At 42.8% G+C, this 18,243-nt stretch overlaps 1 long non-coding RNA gene across 3 annotated transcripts in view; it reads right to left on the bottom strand.

The window, feature by feature from the left end:
- The window catches only part of LOC139040032 (uncharacterized), a 127,587-nt gene that overhangs the window by 79,013 nt on the left and 30,331 nt on the right, over window positions 1-18,243 (bottom strand). Inside the window, exon 3 of one of the 3 annotated variants that reach the window (XR_011493723.1) lies at window positions 1,364-2,082. The exons of the other annotated variants lie outside the window; for them this stretch is intronic. This is a non-coding gene — a long non-coding RNA (uncharacterized lncRNA). Of the gene's footprint in view, window positions 1-1,363; window positions 2,083-18,243 lie in introns of those variants that run through there. 3 annotated transcript variants of the gene reach the window in all.

Here is an 18,243-nt window from a genome sequence, read left to right as displayed (position 1 = left end):
ACTGGAATAGAGTAATCTGAGTTTAGTGAGAAGTAAAGCCAACACCCAGATTATTGATCATGGCCTCATAGGAGAGTGACATAATTCCCCTCTGCTGTAGACTGTTGCCTCTTTCTTACATCCATGAAGATGAAATATCCTCATGGGTTTGATTGGCCATTTGATGGAGAAAGTAGAGGCCCCCTGGGCACAGTCTGCCTGGGAAGGGTGAGCTTAGCAAGCACTGAGGCAAAATATAGTGGATGGACTGTGCAGATTTCAGGGCAGCCTGGCAAGAGGGATAGGATGGCCTCGGGGAGGGAGAAATGGGAGAGAAGCTGGGAGTGATAAGTCCAGTTCTGGGGAATAAGAGAGGACCCAAGAGCAGAGCTGGAGACGGAGGGCCTGAAATGGAGAGTCAGGTTTAGTTCAGGACTGAGTAATAATCTGTTGGGACTCCACCCATTACTCTTGAGCCTGCAGAAAGTCAGCTAACTGCCACAGTCTTGTGATAGGGTGTCTTGTGGAAGGGGAGCCGCGTTCGACATTTGGGTGGATGAGAGAGAAGAGAAGGGTCCAGGCAGGCAAGCTGTTGAGTGAGGACACTCCAAATCAGGGAAGTTGCTGAGTCATGACCTAGTGAGCAGGACGCAAAGCTCCATCAGGGACCTGCGGAAACCTTAGTGAGTGTGGGTTTGGGCCCAGGAGCCAATTAGCATCCTACTGAAAGGAAGGAGGGACCCCAAAGTCTAGAAGACTTAGAGACAACAGGTTGCTGCCACCGGGTTACATAGGACTTTGCCCCACTGACGGAGCCCTCTCTGGCTTTTGGGCGAGCAAATCTTTAGTGTGTGGAAGCTACCAGCACATGACTGAGTTATAGTCACAACGTTGTAAAACCTCCCTGGAGATTCCTGGACGAAAGTGAAAACCGTCATTATAAAATGACAAATGAACCAAAATAGCCAGGGTTGGATGACCTCCACCAGCCACCCAGGCTGCTTCCCATGATAACAAAGCCCCCCCACATAAGAGCCAGATGTCCCGATTACCCCACAGGCCTTCTGGTCCGGAACCCCACCCACCCCAGGGAGGAGGGAACTTTTCAAAGAAACCCACTTGAGTTGGGCTCTGTGGCTGTAGGGAAAAACAGGAATATTCACAGTGGTGCAGTGAGGAAAAATAAGTGATCTTAGTACTTGGAGAGAACTATTTCAGAGAAAAATTGCACTTAAAAAAACCAGATGATTCCTTTGTTTCCAATAGTCGCCTATAAATTCTCTATTTTTCTGTTCTGCAGAATTGAAATTGATTGAAATTGACATTTTTTTATCATGAGTCAGTTGACAAGAAAATTGAGAAAACAAAATAATGAGTGCCAGGGTTTCTTTGGTTTTTTTTTTTTCCTCTTTATTTCTTTCCAAACAAGTAAGTCCAGAGGTTCAGATAAGCTTTTTTTTTTTTTTTAAAAAAAAGGAAAGAAAAGAGAAGGAAGTCAATGGTCTGTTTTTAAAAGCCTCCAGCAGTTGCCTTTCTAAAGCTGCGACACATATTTGTGGACACCACTTTATCCAGCTGCTGCACATCTGGAATTTTGGAGTTGTCCTTCTGGTGCTCCATTCAAAATAGCAATAAACCATCTTTGGTCTCCTGACCCATGTGGTTTCATAGCCTTTTCCAGACTTGAACTGTGGAAAATTGCTGCTCTTGGCTTGGAAGTCATAGTTTAACAAGTGGTATGTTTCAGGGGAACTGGTGGGCCTGAAGATTAATTTGTATTTGCTGCCTCCTGGGGATTCCAATCAGCCACTTGGCTCCCAGAGCCACCCGTCTGAGTGTTGCAATGCACACCAGGAGCAAGGAAGAATGCGGCACAAATGTCGCCAGTGAGAACAGCCTCCCTGTCTGGATGTCTCCTGGGTTGTGTATTTTCCCCCAAAATCACCCTCACACATACAAAAAGAGTAATGAGGGACATTCATGTCTTCCACTGACTACAAAACGCCTCCTGTCCTGGAGAGGTGGAGCGGTGGTGCTCCGGTGTGGCTGTGTTCCATTTCTTCTCCCAGCCACAAGACCCTTCTGAGATGCTTTGTGCCAGGTCTGCTGAGGAGAATGAGAAAAGAGGTTGCAGTGACCAGTAGGGAACCCACTGACCAACTAATTGGGCTTGATTCGCTTCTCCAAACACAGTATACACATGGGAGAGAGATCGCTGGGCTCTGAAGGTAGTGATTTCTCCCCTGAGTTCCAGACTCATATCCAACTCCCTCCTTGACGTCTCTCCTAGGATGTCCAAGGGGCGTCTCAATCCTTGCAAAGGGTTAAGTTGGCTCATGTCACTCCTCTGCTTCCAATGGCTTGTCATCTCATGCCAAATATAAATCTATAAAATGCTCTGATCTGCATCCCCAACCCATCAGTTCTCTGTCCTCCTCTCTCACTGCTCTCCCCACTACATGCTGGTCTCTTTGCTGTTTCTGAAATGTGGCAACAGGCTCCACCTTAAGAGAACTCGCCATCCCATCTGCTTGGAAAGTTCTTTCACCGGCTGTCCTCATGGCTTCCTCTCTCACCTTTTCCAAGTCATCACCAGAGGTTCCTCGTTAAAGAGGCCTCCCTTGACCACCTTATTTTAAATTACAATCACACTCCCTGCTCCCTCCCTTATCCCTTACCTCCTATCACTTCTTAACATACGATGTCTTACTGGACTTCCCTGTTTATTGTTTTCCTCCCACTAGAATGTAAGCTCCCTGAGGGCCAGGATTGCAGTCCAGTTTGTTCACTGTTGTCTCCGTAAGACTTGGCACAATGCCCAGCACATTGCAGGAGCTCAGTAAATGCTTGCTGAATGAATAAATGAAAATCTTGGTTTCTGTCCTCAAACCTGCTCCCCTCCCAGTCTTCCTCTCTGCTATGGGCCCGCCATTTCACTCAATAGCACAGGATGAAAACCTGAGCTCCGCACATCTCCCACATCCAACCCATTGGCAAGTGCTGGCAGCTCCTCCATCAAAATATATCTTGAATCTGAACCACTTGCCTCCACTTCTCTGCAGCCACCATAGCCCAAGCCACTCTCAGCCCGACTGCACAGCTGCAACCACTTCATACCTGGTCTTCCTGCTTCCAGGCTTACCTCTCTCCCATATCCCTCACGCCCACCTCTTCACACACACACGGCCAGAGTGATCTTTAAAAATGTCAAACAGAACACATGGCTCCTCTGCTGAAAACCTCCCCGAGGCTTCTCACCACATTTAAAATACAATCCATGCTACTTGTCCTGGGCACTGATGACTTTTCCAGACTCATCTCTGACACTCTCCCAGTTGTTCTCTTTCCTTCAATAATATGTATTAAGGGCCCACTCTCTGATAGGGCAATTCAGGGTGTTTGGGACACATCATGGAATGAAATGGAAAAATAGCTCTGCTCTTGTGGGGCTTCCATTCTACTGATGAGAAACAAACAGCAAGCAATAAACAAGACATCATTAATAAGATAGTATACAAGAAGGTGATGAGTGCTATGGGAAATAAAGAGAAACTGGAGAGGAATTGGAAGTGTTGAGTCTGGGCCAGCAATAGCAGACTGCAGTATTAAACAGGTCCACACGGAGGAGGCAAGGCATGAGCAAAGACGCGGGAAGTGAACCATCCTGCTCATCTGGCTGTTCCTAGGACAAGCTAGGGCGGGCTTGTATTGGGTCAACTCAGCTAAGCTGGAGCTCCCTGTCTTAGAATTCCCCTCCATGCATAGTTCCAGGTTAGGATGGCCCACAACTGTGCGTGAGATTTGGAAGGCAGAAATGAAGCCAGAGCGTTGATTTTTTTTTTTGCTAGAAAGGTCAGCGGAGGGCACCAGGTGCTGTTCCAGCTCGTTCACATTGATGTTTATCTGACTGATGGCTCCTTTTGTTGGACAGCAACTGAGCCATAGCTCCTTCAGTTCCCACAGGATGTCTTCCTCCAGCAAGTCCAGTTCCTGGCCAGGTGCACACGTGGCCCCATGATAAAGGGCACCGAGGCTGGAGGCTTGAAGGCATTGAGAAACCAATCAGGTTCCAGCTCATCCTACAGCTCCCAGCTTATCCCTCTGCTCCTCCCTTCACACCCACCTCACATTCCCAACTGCCTGTTCTGCCGACTTCAGGAAGGAGCACGAGGGGCAGAAACAACAGCCCCATGGCTTCTGGTTAACCGGCTCCCACAGTTCTGCAAAGCCAAATCCCTAAGTAACAAGTTAACTAACTAAATAAATAAATACACTTTTATAGGATTTAATAGAGGGATAATATATTCTATTATACTTATTATATGCACAATGGCTGGCTCCTCATCATTTAATCTGTGTTCTTATGTCACCACCTTATAAAAATCTTATCTAATGAGCTAAAACGGCAGCTTCTGCAGTCACTCCATATGCCCTCACCTGTTTCATTTTTCTAATGACATGCATTACTCTCGGAAGTTATATTTTTTATTTATTGATTACTTGTTCACTAGGGCCTATTCTATTCATTGCTCTATCTCCTGTGCCTAGAGCATGAAGTGCCCATGGTAGGAATTCCAAAAACTAACGATTGAATAAATGTATTTGATGTCTTTTATTTTTGGTATCTAGCAACAGATTTCTGAATACCAAAATAAGCTAACATGATTTCAACTACAGGTATTTTGAATGCAAATCCCACAAGGGCTTAATGAGAAAGTGATAGCATTGATTCTTAAAGTCTATAACAGACAAAGCATTTTATTGATTACACTAGTTGAAATTACTTTCAGCAAACAAATTTTAAAAGCACAACCAAACCAAAAACAAACCCTCTATTGTGTCATACTATTCAATTCACCAAAAGAAGTCCCCTGCTTTTCCTAGGACAAAATATTGAAATAGTTACAAGACAATGTCGTTTGTTAGTAAATTACACTCAAACCTAAGGGATCTGAGTAAAAGTTAAAGTTTGGAACTACCTCCCTAGCAAGCAGTTGAGCTAACGGGTTTTTTTCTCACAAGAAAATACAGAATTAGAAGATCTTTAAATCTTCTGTAAATCTTTAAAGAAGATCTTTAAATCTTACAGTTTATTTCAAACCAAAGATACTTCTGAGTCAAAAATTCTTTTGCCAATTCTGCAATGCATTAGTGGTCCTAATTTTTGCCAAGTAACCCTTTTTTTTTTTTTTTTTTTTGAGGAAGATTAGCCCTGAGCTAACATCTGCCGCCAATCCTCTTCTTTTTGCTGAGGAAGACTGGCCCTGAGCTAACATCCGTGTCTATCTTCCTCTCAAGTAACCCATTTTAAATGTCATTATTTACTCCTTCTGGACATTAGATGGATGTTGCTCATCTTGACTTTTCTTTCCTTTTCTTTTCTTTTCCTTTCCTTGGTCCTCTTAGCATCCCACCTGGCTGTAGATCTTCTGCCCCAAAAGCCCCATTTAGAAGGACTCTGCTTTCTCACTGTGGCCGATCCTGGCACAACTTCAGTTTCCCCCTAAACACATTTGCTTGTGCATTCATGCTTTGAACCAATATGTTTCGATCATCTCCTGTGTTCCAGAGGCTGTTTTAGTTTCAAGGTCATTGTCTTGGAAGAGTCCCTTCTTTTTCTGACCCATAAATGTTACACCTTTGACCTGAAGCGGCAAGTCGAGCCCTTCTTTGTTTTCCAGAACATTCTCCCTGAGATCACTTGGGGCGTAACGCTTCCTGCTGGTATTCCTATTCTCTGCCGCTGATTTCTATTTGTCCTTGGTTAAGTACTCTTCCTTCCCATTTTTGTTCCTGCCCTTTGAAAGTCTGAGAGCTTGAGAATTTCCTGTGCAGCTTCTGGTTTTACTAGCTCCCTTCCCTTTCCTTCTGCAGCAGAATCACTTGCAATCGCAGATTCAGAGGGACATTTACGAGAGTGTCCCAACTCTCTTGGGACATTCATTTGAAAGTTTCTGACCGTGACCTCTGGCCTATTTCTCCTCTGATCTTCGGGAAATCTGCTTCCCTGAAGTCTAGATTGCGTATTTTAACGGCAAAACTTTCCCCGGCCTTGGCTATCATGAGCTCAAAAATGGATGTTGGGTCCAAGCAGCTGTAGATTAGAATCCTGGCTCTACCACTTATTGGAAATATCACCTCACCAAGTCACTGAATTTGCTTGTACCTAAGTTTCCTAATCTGTACAAAAGAGGGCTGCTCTAAAGATTGTATTTTTCAAAGATGGCCACACCGGTAAACACATATGTATGCCACATCCCATATGATTTTCTTACAATGTGATGTTGACACCCCTTTATCTGGGCAGGCAGAAGATGCTATGCAGTTTCTGAGACTGAGCCATAAGAAGCCACATACCTGCTGCCTGGCTCTCCTCTCAGGACACGTGACTTTCGAATAGGGTTGCCAGATTAGCAAGTAATACAGGACAGCAAGTTAAATGTGAATTTCTTTAGTGTAGGTATATCCCTAATATTGCACGGGACATACTTATACTAAAAAGCCATCAGTTGTTTCTGGGAACCCTACTTTGGAGCCCAGAGCCACCATGTAAAAAGTTTGGCTACCTTGAGGGTACTAGTTTTTCCTGTTCCTCAGTGTTTGGGTGTTCCCAGCCTAGACACCAGACGTGTGCAAACAAGCCTTCAGGGTCATTCCTGCCCCAGCTGCAGTCTGCCCGCATTCACGCAGATAACCCAAGCCAGAACCCCTAGATGAAACCAGTCAACCTTCAGAACTGTTAAGGGATGATAATAATAAATGATTGTTATTGCTTTAAGCCACTAAATTTGGGTGTTATTTGTTACACAGCAATAGATAACTAATACAACTACCTACCTCATAGAATTTTTGCGTTGTTTAAAGACGATAACATAGGAAGGCACCTAGTGTAGCACCTGGAACAAATATAATTCTTCCCACTCTCCCCTCAACCCCCATACGAAATCATCTATATACACGCATGACGCCTCATGGTCTCTTTTTCCCAAGATGACTTTCATTTCTACAGAACTAATTTCTCTTTATCAGCCAGAACTGGATCCTGAGGGTGTCAGCTGGTTCCCCCAAATGCTTTCTTGAACCTCTGGAAGATTCAACTGACAGCAAAGTAAAATTATCAGATACTCTGTTTTAGCTCTGAGACCCCCTAGCATAACGTGGAGAGCCGAAGTCCCCTCACTGCTCATTCTCACAGCCCCACGCCAATTCTGTGGTCAGCTTCAGGAATCTTTTTCTGTCTGTCTATAACACAGTCCCACAGAAAACATTTCTGTTCTTCTCTCCTTTTATCTTTACACAGAGACTCTGACGTGCTTCCACCCACATATTCATGAATTTCCATGAGGATGTTCCCAAATTATTATTTGTGTTTCCTTGTTTTCATGTCTTCTCTTCTATTGTGTGCTGATGACATTATTTCATGGTTGTTAAAATTCATGATGATTCAGTCCCTCCAGTGCCCCAGAGATTGTGACCTACCCCGTCCCACTGCAGTCAGGCCGGTGATAACAACCACGCCGATTCCTCCTCTTCAATGTATTCCTCCTCCTCTTAGACCTGCTGATTACCCCTCAAAGTAGAGGCACAGGCTCTTACGGTAGGCTGAATAACAGCTCCCCACCCACCCAAAGATGTGCACGTCCTAATCCTTGGAAGCTTTGAATATATTACCTTACTTGGCAAAGGGACCTGCAGGTGTGACTAAGTTAAGGATCTTGAGATGCAGAGGTTATACTGAAATAGCCAAGTGGGCCCAAAGTAATCACACGTGTCCAGGAGAGGCAGGAAGGGAGGCAGGAGAGTCAAAGAGAGACAGAGATATGTTGATGGAAGCAGAGGTCAGCATCAGTGAGGCCATGAGCCAAGGAATGTGGGCAGGCTCTGGAAGCTGGCAAAGTCAGGGGAAAGAATTCTCCCCTAGAGCCTTCAGAAGGAATGCAGCTCTGCCTACACCTTGATTTTAGCCCACTGAGACTGATTTTGGACTTCTGACCTCCAGTACCCTAAGATAATAAATTAGTGTTGTTTTGAGCCACTAAGTTTATGGTAATTTTTCGCAGCAATAGGAAACTAATACAGACCTCCATGAGTCCTACAAAGTTTCCCTTAGGGGGAAGCGAACTTTCCTCTCTGTTCAACCAGAAAGATCATTCACATGTCATAAGTGCATTTGTTTATAATTATGACCTCACTCCCTTTCCTAAAGAGTGTGAGATGGCACATTAAGGAATAGACTCTCTATTTTTATTTGACCCAAATGAGCTATAGTTTTAGAGAAAAAAAAAATGTGACAACTTAGATGTGAGGATGGAGTATGTTTAGAAAGAGGAAAAGAAACAGAATTCAAACCACTGCGTCTGCACTCCCAGGTTTCATGCGTTCGGGATTAAATCTGCCTCTGGTTTATAGTGAGAAAGACACAAGACACTCATCCATGATAGAGACTGCAGCTTTGCCGGAGCCACTTCCTCTCCTTCCTGGGCACTGGCCGCACAACATCTCCCAGACCATCTTGCAGCTGGGTGTGGCCTGTGCCTGTGGTCAAGCCAATGGAATGTGAATGGATGATGTGTGCCACATCGAACCTTGCCCTCCTCCAAACCTCCCCTGCCTGTCATTCCATGTTCTTTACCCTTCCATTGGCTTGATGCACATAATCATGACAACCTTAGAATCAGTATGTTGGATATACCACAAAATGGAAGGAGCCTGGGTCCCTGAATCACACGTGGAGGAGAATTCCCAACGAATCAAGAACAGCTGTTTTGGACTTTATGTAAGTGGGAAATTAACTTTTATTGTGTTGAGCAATTATACATTTTGGGGTTGTTTACCATAGCAGCTAGCATTACTTTTAGCTAACACACAATGCCAATCCCAAATATTTGGAATAAGCATAGCGTGTTTTGCAGACAGGCACACCATGGGATCAATGCCACCTGTAAGAAGCTGATTGGGGCCTATATACTACGAACGCAGCAGGTCTTATAACCAGCCTTGAAGAATGGTTCTTGCAGGTTTTTCTGCCTCAGCCCAATTAAAGCCACCGCTGGTGCAACAAACCCTCCTCTTAATGCATTATATAACCTGTACTAACAAAAACAGCACAGTTTTAATATTTTCACTGTGGTCTAAATCTGAATGAGGAAATCACTTAACACCCTTTGACTTTGTCAAAATACAATTCTCTGGACACAACCATGCAAACATTCTTTAGTGTCCAAGAGAGACACCACCCTGCAAGTGTATACTTGTCTCTGGACCTAAGAAGAGGGTTACCTACTGTCTCAGTTTGTTGGAGGCTGAGGGGATTCCTAGGATGTAGGATTTTCAGTTTTAAAAACAAGACAGTCCCAGGCAAATTAGGAAGAGTTGGTGACCCTACAAGATACTATTCTGCTAGAAGCAGGTCTACGTTCATGGCTGGAAATCCAGAAGAGAACCAAGAAAAGGGACTTTTCCCTCCTTCTACCAAGAAAGGCATATTCTCAATTTAGGAAATGACATGTTCTTTTAAGGCTTCACTGACTGTGAAAATCCCAGAATCTCTGATTCATCCAATGGTCATGCCTCTGCCCCCCACAAAGGACAAGGGCCAATGCTGGAGTTAGACTGGCTGGGAATGTGTCCTCAACTTTCTCGTGTTCTCTCTTGCACAGCAGGGCAGGCGGCTAACACTATATGCTGCAAGAACGGTCCTGAAGCAGAACAATAATGCTGCAGAGGGAAGGTGGGTGCCGATGACAGCAAGGACTCCTTAGAGATCAGATGGGAGAGCATAGTGTCATGCGATGCAACCATCTGCTCTTCTGCCCTGGGGTCTCTCTGTCACTCTGCTAACTCAAGAGCACTTGCCTTTAGGCTGGCCCATGTGGTGGTTCTTGGGATGCTGGGCTATTAACTCCCATCTGGGCTATCAACTCCCATGCTGTGGCTCCCATCCCACAGCACTGCCCACCTCACCTTAGGGACTTTGAGACTCATCTCTTTGACACTAACTTACAGGAGAGGATGAAGTTCACTGTTACACTGATGAAAATCAGGTCAGGCAACATGAAGGAAAGCAAATGTTTCCCAATTCTCAGTCTTTCCTATGCCACTGCCACCGTTTTGGTCATGTCCCATAGTCCCTAGACTATGATTTATCACAGATTTTTCTTTATATTGCCTCAATTTTTAAACTCAGATAATTCTATTTTAAAAGGAAATTGCATATCACCAACATAAATGGAAAACCAGTATCACTTGACAGAATTATAACAATCATAAATTAAGGACAATGTAAGCCAAGCAGTGTTATTCCATTCCTGCTTGATGTAATTTCAGACGGAAAGCTCCAGGTCTGAGGCCTGCTCTCTCTTGATTAAAAAGGAACGTTAATAGGTGCCAGCCTAGTGGTGTAGTGACTGGGTTCACACGCTCTGCTTCAGAGGCCTGGGGTTCACGGGTTTGGATCGTGGGCACAGACATACACACCACTTGTCAAGCCATGCTGTGGTGGCATCCCACATACAAAATAGAGGAAGATTAGCTCAGGGCCAATCTTTGTCACCAAAAAAAAAAAAAAAGGAACATTAACAGAAGTTAGAGAAGAGCTATAGATGTACTCCCACCATGTTGAGGCTTTCTCCTTTGTTAACTGAAGGAGAATTGGGAAAGAATCTGAGATTCACCATTATTTAACCCTGTGTTTTGCAGTACTGGACATCATCTCACAATCATTGGATAATTTGATTTCATTTTAAATGAATTATCTCAAATGGTCCTCAACGTAGCCTGACATTCCAATTTCTTCTCTCCTCAGTAAGTGTATTTTCCTACTGAACAAGATAATAATTCCAAACCTTTTCCTATCTGCTCTCTCCACATCCCAGCCCTCAACTGCTAATCTTGCCTCATACATATTTTAAAAAATAAAAGCAATGAGCCAGAAATCTCTCTCTCTCTCCTCTCATTCATCCTCATTAGTGAACAATACTCTCATAGCTCCACTCTTAAAGGGAACCTCCACCTCCAGCTACTTCTCCATTTCTCTGCTCTTTCTCACATCTTTGGAGGAATTGTCCACATCTCACATCTCAAAGGAGCTGTCCACACACCCACTGGATCCACCTTCCTTTCGCTCCTTAACCCACCATAAGCCAAATTTTACTTTTATCTCCCTGTCATTCCACTAAAATTGCCCTGGTCAAGCCCTTACTCCCTCCCTCCCTCTCAAGGCGTTCTAGCTTCCTGGCTTCCGTGACGCACACAGTCTTGGCTTGCCTTGTACTCTGTGTCTGCCTCTTCTGAGTCTCCTCTCCAAGACGCTCTTCCTCTATCCAACCTCTCAGTGTCTGCCAGGGCCTGGCCTCGAGCTCTCTCCTCGCCTCCCTCCACTCTCTCTCTCACAAGGGGACCTTAGTATTCCCACGCTGTATCATCCATAGGCTGTAAATGCCCAAAATTGTCTCTCCAGCCTGAGTCACACCTTTGGGCTCTCCCTGGCAGGCGCAGATGCCCATTTCCTACCTCCATTTGGACGTCTTACAAGCATCTTAGATTTCATATATCCAGAAGGAACTTGTGGTGTTTCCTCTTCTCTAGTCTTCCTCACTTCAGTGAAGGGCACCACTATCTGTCCCACGACCTGAACCAGAAACCTAGGAATAATGCTTGATTCTCTCTCTCCCCCTCTCTCATCTCTCTCAATTTCATTTCTATGGCTACTCCCAAGATGTATCCCCAATCCATCCTCTTGTCTCCATCTGCACTATCGACTCCCTAATCCAAGCCACCATCATCTCTTTTCTGGATTGTAGCAATGGCCTTATATTTCCAACACTCCAGTGGTATCTTCTTTAAACATATCACATCATCTTCTCCCCAAAAACCCATCCGTGGCTTCCCACTGAGCAGACAATGAAACGCAAACTCTTTACTATCAAACCTACAGAGCCCTACAAGATCCACCTCTGCCCGCCTCACCAATCCCATCCAACGCGTCTCTTTTGACCTCTCTCCTACTACCTTGAAACCCCAGCTGACTTTCAATAAATGAATGGCTTTGAATGAATGAATGAATAAAATGTTAAGACTTATAGGAAAGTAAACCTTGATACAAAGTTTTCAGATAACAAGTTCGTAGAAGAATTAAAGACTTTTATGGGGAAAAAATACATATAAAAATAAGAGTATAATCCTAGAACTAATGAAAAGCATTCATTTAAAATTTCCTGAAAGGTATTTGGATGACATACGTACCTATTCCTGAAAATCGCAGAACTCCTTGTTTGAAAAAGTGTTCACGTTGACCTCCCTAAAGAGAGAATTCACACCTATTTTCAAGTTAATTGGTTCATACACACACACACAAAACTGAAAACACTGTCAATATTCCTAGGCAGAAAAAATGAGAGGGACCTATGCCCATAAAGAGGAAGCTTTGTCTCATAATAAGCTATAAGATAATCATGTACCACATCTTTTAGGTATGGGCATGCTGATCAAGTGGTCCAAGATCTTCTTTCAGCCCACCACAAACTTGCTACAACTTTTTATGAGCAGCTCAACATCTCAATGTCTCTACCTAACTTTGTCTTTCCTCCCTTCAGAGTTGCTACTACAATAAGCAAGATAATTTCCAAAATGTCATGTTATGTTATTTTGAAGAGAAGTGTCACATATGTAAATCCAAATCAATACAGAAAACTCTGGTGTTGAGCAGTGAGAGACATACGTCCTAGGAGTGTCTGAATCAATTGCCTTAATAGGGTGAATTATAGTTATAATGAGGGTTCTGAGGGTTATCTGCTTGAGTTATATATAAAGATATGCTGGATCAATACTTAAGAAAATTTAATGCCATAATTGTCAGCTACTGTTACTCAAGAACTTAAACATAGAGTTACCACATGACCTAGCAATTCCACTCCTAGGTATATTTCAAGAGAATTGAAAATGTATCTCCACACAAAGATTGGTATCCAAATGTCCATAGCACCATTATTTATAATAGGCAGAAAGTGGAAACAATGCCCAAGTCCATCAACTGATGAATGGATAAATAAATTGGGGTATATTCATATGACGGAATATTACTGGCATAGAAAGAAATGAAGTACTGAGACACGCCACAACAAGAATGAACCTTGACAACATTGTGCCAAGCGCAAGAAGCCAATCACAAAAGATCACATGCTGTATTATTTCTATTTGTATTAAAAGTCTAGAATAGACAAATCTATAGAGATAGAAAGTGGATTGGTGGTTGCTTAAGGCTGGAGGTAATGGGGGAGGGGGAGATTAGGGAATAACAGCTAAGGGATACAGGGTTTCTTTTTGGAGTGATGACAGTAACCTATAATTGATTGTGGTAATGGTTTCACAACTCTGTGAATATACTAAAAGCCATTGAACTGTACATTTTAAATGAGTGCATTGTACGATATATGAATTATATCTCAATAAACTTGTTAAAAGCAATAATTGCACACTACTTTCTCTAAATTATTTCTTCTTCCCATTTTTAGAGGAGGATTTTGCATGTTAAATTAAAATCAATAAATCAATACTGTTTTGTTAAATGCCATCATAAATATTTAGATTTTTTTTAATGGCATGAAGATCAATTAACAAAAGTTGGCTAAGCAGTTGATGTTGATAACCTAGTGGATTACATTCCTAAAACTTTTATTCACGTGTTCAGGTGTAGTTACCTTCCTTGGCCAGCCTCTAGGATGGACTTTTAACATTAGCCAAGGAGTTTGCCATTTCAAGGCTAGACGTTTTCTGTGCCTTTAGGGGTTTCCCTGGCTGTGCCCTCCAGAAGACAGAGCAGCACTTGTTAGAGAAATTTTACAGCCTCTCCCCAGTGAGTATCCTTTTCTTTTAAGTTTTTAAATATCTAGATTTATTCTCCACTTATGCATAAAATGTCACATTGATTAAAAATTACGATCTTACAATGGAGGTGTTCGATCATCGTAGCAAATGGTCTTGATCTATACTTGCTTCTTGTCACCCACTCAGTTACAGCTAAGCTCTCTGGCGTAGTCTGAACTTGACCTTGAGATGATGACAACCCAAGTATGTTGTTAGTTTAATGTCATGCCAGAGCTGTAACCAACAATAGCCATAATTATGTCCAAACAGTCTTAACATTCAACAATGTAAACAAGACTCTCAAGGGTGCATTGTGCTGGTGAAACTGAGTTTGGTGACATTGGCTGCTCTTTCTAGCAAGTGCTCTAGATCAGTTTTTATTTTGAGGTTTTGTTCTTCTAGGTGGCTCTGCAGGAATATTTTATATTTCAGTCTTGTAGTGTCTCTGTTTTCAAAGTAGACAATCATTTTAATGGCCTGGTTGCTTCCATTTTGGCCAAGGAAAGTGATTTGTTGCCAAAGTCTTCAAAGAATATGGTGCTTTTGCCTAGACATGGTGGCTTTTTGAAAGAATGCCAAAGAGCACACTGCCATTATTATTTTTAAAAGATAACAAAAAAAAATCCCACAATATTCTTCAGACTTATGACAAGCATGTATTTCACTTCATGGTCATAGATTTTAATAACTTTGAGTTAAGTTATTGTCATACAATCCCACATTGATCCATGTAGTATAAAAGACACACAAATCATACTAAATATCCTAAATATTCCAAAAGAGGAGATGCTTAGGCCAATGACAGGGCTTATATTTATGAAACACTAATGCAACAGTTCCCACAGAATCTTGTGTACTGTGCTCATCAAGAAAATGGCAATAATAAGTGGCATAAAATACCACTTGTATTGAATTGTTGACTTAATTTTCCTTTTGTAGCAATGCCTGTGATGCTAACACCAGGAAGTAGGTCACTAGCTTTTGTTTTGTTTGTAGTTTAAGTATTCCATACAATAACAAGCTGGGAACGTATTTTATTAGGGAAGAAGGGTAATCAATTCCTTTCCGCAAAACTCAAACCAAGATGCATTCAAAGTTCCCCCAAATAACTGTTCTGTAGATTGTAAACAAGCTCTGGAATTCCAAGCATGAATCATTCATCTTTTCGAGCAAGCCATCAGGAGCTCTGAAGTATTGCAGAATGAGGGCCGCTGTGGGCACTGGAGCAGATGGCCAGTCTGTGACAGCTGCAGACCCAGGCCAAGGGTCAAGAGCCTCTGGGCCTTTAAAATTGTCCTAGGAGTCCTATTCTAGACTTTCTCTATGCACCAAAACTAACTCATCTCACTTTCTTTCAAAAAAATTAACATTTAATTTTCCTGAATATAAAAATAACATGTCATGCCCTTTTTTAAAAAAAAAAAACAGAAAGTTTAAAGAAAAAAATCAAATTACCTATAATTTTGCTCTGAAATAATCACTGTTAACATCTTAGTATTTTTCCTTAAAACAGTTTTCTGTACAGATATGGTCATAACAAAATTGCAACCACGATGCATACCCAGTTTTTTGCATCCTGCTTTTTCACTATATTGTGAGCATTTCCCCACATCATTCAATATCCTTAGAAACATGATTTTTAATGGCTGCATAATATTCTATCATATGGGTATACCATAATTAACTACATCCCTACCTTAGACATTTAGATTGTTTCCCACTTTTCTTTATTATAAATAGTTCTGTGATGAACATTCTTCCTAACTTATTTTTAACAACCTAGGTGGAATCTTTGTGTTCAGTGTGGGTAGAATTACCACCATGGCAAGAAAAAATATGGCACCACATAGTTAGGAAAAAGTTTCAAAAGAGTGAATCTATCAAAGATTTAGACGTGTGCGCCCAGAGGGAGCGGTTCTACTGAATAAGCACAAAGTCATGCTTCATTTGTTCCCCATTTTAGGACTCCACTCCAGTTGGTCTTGAAAAACACTTTGGACCGACACAGGTCAGTCAGTCAACAACCAGCTTCCTCTTCTCAGGTTGCCAAGTCTCACCTACACGCAGCAGCACAAACCTTTCCATTGAGGAAGCGTCAGGTGGCATCGGCCAGAAGCTCAGTGATCACGACAAAATGATGAAGGAGGGAAAGAAGCCTGCTTTCCATTGCCCTTTATATATTTTTTTGTGTTTTTTTTTCTTGTGCAAAACATACATAACATGATCCTTATCATTTTAACCATTTTTAATTATACAATCTAGTGCCATTAAGTGCATTCACATTGTTGTGCAACCATCACCATTATCCTTTTCCAGAACTTTTTCATCTTGCAAAACTGAAACTCTGTACCCATTGAACAACAACCTCCCATTCCCCTTTCCCCTCAGCCCTTGGCAGCCACCATCCTACTTTCTGTCTCTGCAAATTGGACTAGTCTAGGTACCTCATATAAGTGGAATCATGCAGGATTTGTCCTTGAATGACTGGCTTATTTCACTAGGCATAATGTTTTCAAGCATACAGTAGGTGTACCAGAATTTCATTCCTTTTTAAGGCTGAGTAATATTCCATTGTGTGGCTCTACCATATCTGTTTATCCACATAAAAAGTGCTGATGGACATTTGGGTTGTTTCTACCTTTGACTATTGTGAATAATGCTGCAATCATTCACATACTTGAACATTAGTGTGCAAGTATTTGTTTGACACTTTGCTGTCAGTTCTTTTGGGTAGACACCTAGGAGTGGAATTGCTGGGTCACATGGTAATTCTATGTCTAACTTTTTAAGGAACTGCCAAACAGTTTTCCACAGCACTGCACCATTTTTACATTCCCACCAGCAACACAAAGGGTTCCCATTTCTCCACATCTTCATCTAGTTATTTTCCTTCTTTTTTTTTATAATAGCCATCCTAATGAGTACAAATTGGTGTTTCATTGTGGTTTTGATTTGCGTTTCCCAATAACGAATGACGTTGAGCATCTTTTCATGTGCTCAGGGGTCATTTGTATATCTTCTTTGGAGAAATGTGCATTAAAGTCCTTAGCCCACTTTTGAAATGGATGGCTAGCAGAGTCTGCTTTTGATGGGACTAACAGACACCCAGCATTAGAGTGCTTTCCACACAGAGCATTTGGTGGCAAGGAACAGATATTGATTCCCAAAAAAGCACAATTAAGAAAGGGGTTATTATGAGGCAAAGGGGACCTCTCCTGGGACCTGGTCCAGGAAGTTCAGTGGGCCCCCAGGGACCTAGAAAGGCGTCAGGCCGCTACTCTGCCCCGTCCCTCTCTCTGGGGCGGTATAGTCCTGTCTCTGCGTTTCTCTGCTTGTCTGCTCCTCCCTGTGCGAGGCACTTGACCTCCTCTTCCCACCCCTCACCGAAGCGGCTGGCTTCCCAGGACACATGCCCGAGCCTCTTCTTCACATGACCTTATGGCTCCATGGGCTCCCAGTAGACTCCAGCTTCTCTATCCCTTCCTTTCTCCTCTGATGTCAGCAGCCCCTGTGACCCAGTCTGGTTGTGGCCAGAGGGCCAGTCACATAAAGCAAACCCTGCCAAATTCTCAACGATGGCTGTGCATGGCGAGCAGCTTCGAAGAAGGGCATATGGCGGTTGAGGGGGAGTAATGATGGCTACGCTTAGCACCCAGAGGAAAATTTCAAAACTTTTCAACAATCTAATATCACATTATTTATTATGCCCATTTCTCAAACACCTAAGAGTATTCTATATTTGATATAATTTCCTTTGGCTTATATTTGTCTTTCAGGGTAGCACAGCTGTAATGTTCAAAAGCCACCATTCAATGTTGAGGTGATAGTGGCGTGTCCAATGCTGAGAATAATTAATAAGCCTGTGACTGCACTTCAGTTCCAAAGGCTGAATATTGATCTAAGCAAGGCAAACTTGCTTGATCCAGAATATTCCTATATGAATGTGCTGTCGGCTGGTCTCCCTGGTGTTAAATGCAAGCTATACTCTCTCCTCATCTTTTCATTTGGTTCAAAAGGGAAAATGACAGTCATACTACTTTTAGAGCAATGAGAACGTGCTGAAGCCAAACGGCACAGGGTGTGAGAGCAGGCTCGAGAGTCAGCCGACGTGGGACTCGAGGACCCTTGGGAAATTTTAATCATTATTACAGGTTACTACTGACCTGTAGTGGAGCTATTAAGAGACGACATCTTGAGGGGCTGGCCCGGTGGTGTAGTGGTTAAGTTCACACTGTCCGCTTCAGTGGCCCTGGGTTCACTGGTTTGGATCCCAGGCACAGACCTACACACTGCTCATCAAGCCATGCTGTGGTGGCATCCCACATACAAAATAGAGGAAGATTGGCACAGACCTTAACTCAGCAACAATCTTCCTCAAACAAAAACAGGAAGATTGGCAAC

This window comes from Equus asinus, chromosome 2 (genome assembly GCF_041296235.1).
Source record: "Equus asinus isolate D_3611 breed Donkey chromosome 2, EquAss-T2T_v2, whole genome shotgun sequence".
NCBI classification, from domain to species: domain Eukaryota; kingdom Metazoa; phylum Chordata; class Mammalia; order Perissodactyla; family Equidae; genus Equus; species Equus asinus.
The sequence above is the reverse complement of the archived record's forward strand: the minus strand, read 5'-3'. Positions and strand labels throughout refer to the sequence as shown.